Genomic DNA, 8,915 nt, shown 5'->3' with positions numbered 1-8,915 from the left:
ATAAAGAATCTTTTTTTAAAAAGGGTGTTGGCCTATTAAAAGGCAATTTTAATAGGATGATCTCCACATACAAAAAAAATTAGCATTACATGTGGAACTTCACAAAAGAGTTTTGATCCTTCATTATAGCACTACCTTTAAGGAGGCCATGCTACTAAAGACTCACACATTAGGTCATGGAGCTTTCTATCTCATAGCAAAGATTAGACACTATCAAAAGATATGAAGGGATGCCTAGCTAGAGGAGGGCTTAACCTTTACTTTGCATTTTTTGTCACATGCCCCCAATCAAAGAAACTTTATGTGACATTCTAATTGTGTGTGGACCTTTTTTATCCATACTCAAGCGCACCACTACTAATAGACTTATGCAAAGACAAAAGTTCATATGCTCCTAATTATAAGGAATTTGGTTTCTACCTAGGAGAGACTAACCTTCAAGGCTTCCATATAGCTCTAAGAAGAGCCTCTCATCATCGCACTTGGGATCGTGAAGAGGGGAGGAGATAAAACGTATAAACCATATCTTGGTGAGAAAAAGGTAGAGTCAAGAAGTAAGATGAGTAATGGGTATTGAGTCGAAAACAGCACAAAATGGTATCGTTTACAAAAGAATATCGATTCTTTTGTAGAAAGCGTGTTACATTGTGTTATCAATCGCCCGTCTCGTAAGAAATGCTAATCGCCCTTAAGGCATTTCATACATATTCGATATGGCCACATAAAGCATATGCTTCACGACTAAGATCTCCAAAGCGCGATGTGTCCATAGCGGCAGAGCTTGGCCTCTCATATACGTAGCCGAAGCTGGGATTTGAAGACCAGCATTTACCATTTAAGAATTAACTTCAAACAATTGGACTCCGGATCTTACATTACGAGTGGAGGCTTTCCACGAGATAAGTATCGAAGGGCATCCATCAGCTCTTTGTCATTCGGATTGAAGGACTCCGCCGCTTCAAAAACGGATTTCTTTAGTAAGTTTCTCTCGAGCGCGCACTCATTAGTAGTGTCAGAGCACCTAAAGCATGAAGATAGAAATTTTAAGAATAGCCTTAAGCATGATCGGGGAGGCCTCAAGTGACAGTGAGCAGCAGTCATGGTCGAGGGAGATTCTATGAATTTGTGTGGGCTAGAGGTAGTGCACGGAATTCAGCTTTGGCGGAGCGTAAAAGTATAAGAAGGTATAGCTGTGGAAGATATGCGTCGTAGGTAATGAAATATATGATGCAAGGGACAAAAGCTTGGCAAACACGGCAAGTTCCCTGGAAGACTATTCCTCTTGCACGCGTCCAACATGTTCCCGTCAAGGTCCGAGGTCGACGGCAGATCAATCACAGCCGTCTGATTTAATCCAACTCTACCTCAGAATATACATACATAAAAAATTCAAACAGCGCCGCTGGAAAACAAAGAAATACTAGATGCACGCTTAAGCATTCCCAACAAGAAAAAATTTAGCAGAGTCAACTTCCAATTGACACGTAATCGCATTCAAGTTAAAGTAACCAATCAAAAATAAACATATTGCAAATTAAATACTTTCGCAAAGAGTTACCTGCAACAACAGGTAACATCTTCGATTACAATAGCCAAATATTCCATTACAACTGCCATTTTGGCAAATCGGACACAACAACCAAAATTGACCAAAAACTACTAAAGTAGTTGGTCACAACTAACTAAGACTCCGTCCACCACATCAAATCAAGAAAAATATCCCCCATTCACCATTCACAACCGGAGATCCAGCATGGAAATGGAAAACACAATCCTTAAATAAACCAAAAATGCAATACGTAACCGAACCTCCGCCACCACCAAATCGATCCATAGAACTATCAAAGCCATCAGGACAACAGTGCACCATCTCCTTCAAAAACTCATCTTCTTCCAAAACCTTACCAAAATCATCATCTGAAATAGCTAACATTTAACATACTATAAAATTATGCAAAGCATAAAATTATTCAAGTATAATGAATATCCTTCAATCCATTGAAAAGAAAATTCTTCAAGCTACCTCTCTCTTTGAAAGAGTCCACGAACGTGACCTTAGAAGTGTCCCATCATGCCAAGAACCAATCCCTTGGCCAACAAGCACTGAATGGGGATTAAGAGAAGGGATAGAGATCTATCTTTACTACTACCATGTGGCACATTTGAACCTCATGTGAATGGTTATCGTAAAGTCTATCTCTAACACTTTATTTCAATGCAATGCATAAGAGAGGGGTTGTGACTATGTGAATGCAAAGAGTGAACTTAAAATCAAACCGAGCTTAGTTTTTAGCTTTATTTCAGGTAATGCATATGAGAGGTGTTGTAACTATGTGAATGCTAGAGTGGACTTTAAATCAAACAGGCATGCTTCCTATGTAGGAAATAAAAAGCCGTTATCTCTCTCTTTGAAAGAGTCCAAGAACCTAACCTTAGATTGGTCCCATCTAGTCCCATCGCCTTGTGAGCGTAGGGGCTAGGAACCAATCCCTTGGCTAAGCACTGGGCTCAGGGGGGTCACTTAGTGTAATATGTCTATATCACCCATAATGTAAATATTTTTGTTTTCCATGAAGTAATTTTAAAGCTCCTTATGTGAGAGATACATCACTACTTTGAAGTCGCTTGGAGGCAATATTAAATTTTCAAAATATAAGATATCTACATCATATGTGTTATTTAAACCTACATATACGAACAAGAGGTGCCGATTGCAACAATGGGGAATGTGCGAATTCGAGCCTATGTTTGACTCTTGGCACCTCTCTCTTTAAGACTCTGATGCCTCCATCCTCATCTTACTCAGCTCGCACCTCTGCCATTCCAAACATTAATGCTAGCATCTTCTCGCAACTTCAATCATTAGGTTCTTCTTGTCAGATTGTAGGACTTTATTTTTCTATGAAGTTCATATTGCATCCCATTGTTTCATCCGTGATGCACTGAGATTGTATGTAAATGTTGGTATTGTAGCACACAATTGCCCAAACCATAAGATTGGACATTACCAATGAGGGACTCAACTCAAAGCAATGCATCAAACTCCCATTCACAAAGTTGACAAGCACATGACATGAGTTTAGGCATCACCTAATAGCATCCTCTTCGTGTCCTCCATCACCTTGGCCTTCAAATTATGCAATCTTTTTTAGCTCTTTTTTGTGGTCTCCATCTCTCTCTTGTGCATACTATTTATCTACTCTAGCAACAATTGATGTTAAAGCATTTCATTAACTAGCTTATGTTGTGCCTTTAGCATGCTTGCACTTTAGAGTTAGCATAACCTTCTGTCTCACAGTAAAACTATGTGCAAGTTTGCAAATCGCATACAATATATGAATATACAAAATCGCATAGGGACCAGGAACCATTCCCTTGACTAGTCCTTGGGTGGGGCACATGGACAGCTTTCAAATATCTCATAGATGTCATGGCTAGAAGAAAATTACAACAATGCAAGGTTGAAGGCCTTATATGCAAGGATTGAAGATCCCTAGTATGTTTGAGGAAGCACAAGAAATTATGAAGCTTGATTATAGCATCTATGGTGAAGATGATTCTCTCTCTCTCTCTCTCTCTCTCTCTCTCTCTCTCTCTCTCTTACTGCTGCTATGCCTCATCGTATTTGCTCCAAAATGACCACACAGACCTACATATGCACCTTGGATGCTATCGCCATGTTCCAAGCATCCTCCAAGCATCTTGATCTCCTCCAAACTGCTTTGACCATTGCCCCATGTCGACTCTGTATAGGATCTCTCCACCAAGAGCTCTAAATATGTCCATGTATTCTTATAATTATACTACGGTCTACCCACATGGCAACCTACATGCTGCCCATGTGGCAACCCATTTTCTTGTGTTTTCTTTATTTGTATGTTGCCCACATGAAAACCAATGTGTTTTCTTTATTTGTATGCTGCCCACATGACAACCAATGTGTTGTCCATGTGGCAACCGTATGTTCCACCTCAGATCAACCCTTGTGGCATCCTAAATCAATGCTAACATGTCATGTAACATACACAAGTGCACCTCCCGTTTGCTTTGAGGGCTCACAAATGGGGAGGTCACCACATACACTCCAAAAACACCTACTACAAGCCAACTTGGAAGCCTGACTAGTTATCTAATAAACTAGGTCAACCAGCCAATGAGGCCTCGAGGACTAGATTTGGAGGGAGGGGAAAGACTAGCTTCTCTCCTATAATATGACCCCATTGGGGCATTGCTATACTTTCAAAGATGCCACTGAGATCACGTAGTTGAGTAGGGTATAAGGTAGATTTGAAAGGTATCTTCAAGCTTCAAACTAAGTTATTTTAGTAGCAAGTTTGTTGCACGTATGAGTACGTGTGTGAGGTACTATTTCATGAGATTGATAGTTCTTTGTCTTAGATCTAAGTGTTCTTGTGAGTGACATGTTCATACAAGTTAGACCTACTTAGGACTCTCCTTTGGTTCAAAGTCCTTCATTTGGTTTGCATTTGTTCCACTCCATAGGGTAGATAATCAATTAGGAATTATTGCATTCTAGCATGCTATCAAGCTCAAGAGTGGTACATGCCTGATTTTCTAAGAGATGAATCTAGAAACATGTCCAAACTCACATCTAAAACAACTATGCTATCACCTACAAGATTGAAAACCATAAAGTCTTTTGAAGCCTAGCACGAATGAGCTACTCTGACATCTCAACACCTAAAACTGAGTTCAACTCTAAGAGAAGGTAGTAATAATAAGAGATTCCACGAAAATGCAATTGCCATAAAAGGAGCAACCTATGGGCAATCAGCAACAAGAGCTGAGAGAAGCCAATAGAGAGGATTATGTAGAGGATCAAGAAGCCTACAGAGGATGAGTAGAACCTTGGACAGATTGAACATCTTTATAGAAGATGGAGGAGCTTTGGAGAAGATAGAGTAGCCTTATGGATTTCTTCACAAGATAGAGACAAGATATTAACAACAACTATTGTGACATTCCTTGAGCTCTTGCTGCTCTTGCCGATTTTGCAACCCAAAGAACACACAAACCACCAAGCAATTCACCACCTTCCAAAGTCATTATAACTTGAAAAGAAGGAGAAGGAGCTCTTATAATGACATTGAAAGTCAAGTATTATGATCAAATGTCAAAATGTAGACTTACTTATCGAACCACACTTATAACCAAGTGATACGACCTAGTGCAGAAAGACAAGCACCATACACACATGTATGGTCCAAAGAATGACTCATTAGTATATGACAAATCAAATGATCAGCATATTATGCCGAAAGACCAAATACGGCACTTTGTGGATGTCTAATAGCCATCTAATATCAAGGAGCAAAAAGTTGAGATATTGATATGTTATGTAGAAATATGAGACTATGTCAAACATAACTAAAGAAAAAAAGCAAAAAAGAAACATAATCAACTAATCGATAGCAATGTTGAGGGCAAGAATGTGCCACAAGGTGAAAGATTAAGGAGAGAAAGAAAAGCTATTCTGTTTTCACCTCTATTATAATTTCGTTTTGGGCTACCAACCAATCACCACGCTGATAAAGAGTCTCTCCTCAATGGCCTACACAAACACAGAACCAATCAATCAAAAGAAATTATCTTGGAAAACATGTCAAGCACTTCGTGGTTTGTAGGTCCTACATCCCTTAATCAATGATTGTGTCTTTGATTCGTAGGTCATGACTATCTTCATCTACAATGTGTTTGGAAAACATATTTTTTTCTTTCCAAACATTGTTTGTACTTTTGAGAGAGAATTAAGCTACAAAGTGCAAGAGTACATGAACAAAGATTGTGATGCATCACACAATCTGCCTGAAGAAATCACTCTCGAAGGCTGAATTCATCCTCTTCTCTGAGTGTTCAAAACTATATCCTCTCTATAATAATTATTCCTTGAAGTGGTTACTTGATTTCATTAAAGATCTAGCCTTTTCACATAATCTACTCTACACACAATATTGAAAATCGATATGAAATCTACATCAAGAGAAAAACTCATCTACATACTTTTGCCAAATACTTACATTGTTTTACTTTTGAATCTTTCAATTCATTTTCTAAGTATGACCGATAAAGTCTCTAGGGAAAGAACTAATAACATCCCCTTACCCCCAATTCCTAGGATGTTTATTTCTTCATACAAGTGACTATGGTCTAGGGGTAAAAGGAATCCATAATAATCAAGTAGAAAAATATGACACCAACTCACTCGTTTAGGAATGAGAACACACAATGGTATGACACACAATCATTTCTCCCACGTTCAAAAGACAAATTATGTTCTAATGATCCTACATAAAAATATGTTGTGAGACTTCATCTTGTCATTGAAAACAATGCTTCCAATTTTAAAGTATTGTGTGTTGATGAGAATCATGATTTTATTTTCAAAAATCAAGGATAATACAAAAAACTACAGTGACAAAGTGGTCTAGATGTTTCTTCAGTATGTTAGGGAAAACACCTTAGGACTTTACAGTTCCCGTACATACTTATGAAAGGAGTCCCACAATAACATATGACTAAAGTTTAGAGTTCATAATGCAACCATGAATTTGCTTGCCTTCACTGGCGTGCATTAAAAGAATGTGGCCAATCGTTATTTTACCTTGGATCACTCCTTCCTCCTACATTTGATGAAGAACTTCAAGGGAATTAATACGGCCATACCCTTTCAAGCATACCATTACATTTCATGTTTAAATCTGGCTATGACTTGAAGCAAGAATGACTCAATCAATCAGTAGACCTTTATGTTATCAAGGTGTGCCCCTTTCAGCTTTTGAACTTTGTGCTTCATGAAACTTAGGTGCCTCTACTATGGCACAATAGCATTAGATATGCTCTTTTTGTACTCTGCACAAAGGATCTTCACACTGTTATGCAACATTACTAGTTTGTGTAGGACTAATTCAAAAGGCCTTCAGTAAGTGTGAAGGAAATGATGAGCTGGTCTATCACTCTTTAGCATTGAAGACTTCTAGTTCATAATTTTATGACCATAGCCTCAATATCAATGTTACACATTGGAGGGGCACTCTGACCAATCATATGCGCCTTGGTTTCCTCTCCTTAAGTGTCAGGTATGAGGCTAGGTATTTTAACCCTAAAAGCATGTTTATCATGTATAATCTCTTGCCTTTGGATGGGATGTCTTGGAGACACAAAGCTGAGGATAATTGATAAGAAGGCATATAATTGTGTGGTGTATGGAAGGCTCAAGTGTGGTCCCACATGTAAAAGCACAAGGAAAGAGGAGACATGTGCACCAATACAGCAACAATGAGAGCCGTGAAGCTATGAGGGAAATTCCTGAGGGGTTCCAAAGTGTGTTTTCCTTAAATTTCAAACTATTATTTCACTACAAATTTCCAAGCGTCAAATTGTAGCGTACTAGAAAATATACATATTTCTTCTTGGGACAAATTGATGTAATGGGATCATACCAAAGGTTACAAGGTCTATGATTTATGAGTGTGATCACATGAGTGAGTGTTTGAACACATGTGTGTGTAGGTATGCTTGAAATAGGTGTGACTGACGATGTGTCAATTAGTACGTGTAATTGAGAGATATTGGGAGAAATCTGTGGATCTAGATGCTCTACTAATCTCACATATGATGTCATACATGGATGTCACGTGTGGTTGTATATTGGCCATCTCTCATATGAATAAACATAGTTTTTCTTCATCTTTTGTCCACACCATGTTTCCATTGATTCTACAAAATGTGGAATCAGAGCCCATTGAGCCTCCATGAGCCTACCCTAACCCTTAGCTTCATCTTCTTCATCACTTTCATCCTCCTCCACCTTCACGCATTTTTCCCAATTTGATCTAGACCTTGGGGGCAAAATTAGGGAGCTAAATTACACCATGCATTGATCCCTTGCAACTGGATCTTCCCCACACCAGGACGACTATCTATACTAGTCCATGCCTTGACATTTTACTCCAAGAAGTTGCATTTTAAAAAAATATCACCAATTTTCTTTGTTATTCATTATCCTACTACTACAGGACATCAAACCAAAAGTCCTCTTATTTGTGGCTGGGCAACAATGTGAGGAACCTCTAGTTGAAATTTGAGCTCTCTTGCTTTAGTATTCAGGGCACATTTGATGAATGTTTGGCTAGATTTGATGGTGTTCTCTCTGTTGACCTCTGCATCTATTCTGCCTTTCTTTGCTACTGGATCTTGCCCACAAATCATGATTCATTTCCCTTAGAAAGCCCTCTAAAAGTTGCTTACTCTTGCTGGTCAAATTTCATCCTCCAATTTCAATCTGTGTCTGTAAGACTTTCCTTCATATCTTTGGACTTTGACAATTGATTAGTAAGCATGCAATTGTGGCTTTTATTTCTCAAGATCAGTTTACTGTATTTTGATTGTGTTTGATCATTTCCATTGAGCCATAAGTCTTGGAAAGTTGAATGTTTGACTAATATTTTAGTTTGGCATCTTTTCAAAGTGTATGTGGGTGAAATCTAGCTTTTTCCACTATATAGCATGAAAATATAGCAAAATACATAGTACTTAGATGAAGAAAAAACAAAAGTCATCGTTATATTTTTCAATAAAATATAGAGAGTTCTTTGCATGATTACGTGCACCACTACCAAGTAACTGAAAGACTGGCTGAGACGTTTCGGGTAGTTCATAGATTCCAACAACAAATTTTGTTCCCTTCTGGTCATGTTGTCAACCATTCTTGCAAGCTAAAGAGCTTCATATTCGCCGTCTATGCTATTGCTATATCGTCCAGCTCATGACTTCAGTTCCTCCACAGTGATGAATCAAACAAACCTGAACTAGAGGGCAATATCTTGATGGAAACAGTTTCTTCTTATCACTTTCTACTACTATTTATGAAGTTTGACTTGTAGATGTTAGCATAG

The sequence above is a fragment of the Dipteris shenzhenensis genome, chromosome 2, assembly GCF_047967505.1.
Source record: "Dipteris shenzhenensis isolate YYH24624 ecotype China chromosome 2, Dip_SZ_1.0, whole genome shotgun sequence".
NCBI lineage: Eukaryota > Viridiplantae > Streptophyta > Polypodiopsida > Gleicheniales > Dipteridaceae > Dipteris > Dipteris shenzhenensis.
The sequence above is the reverse complement of the archived record's forward strand: the minus strand, read 5'-3'. Positions refer to the sequence as shown.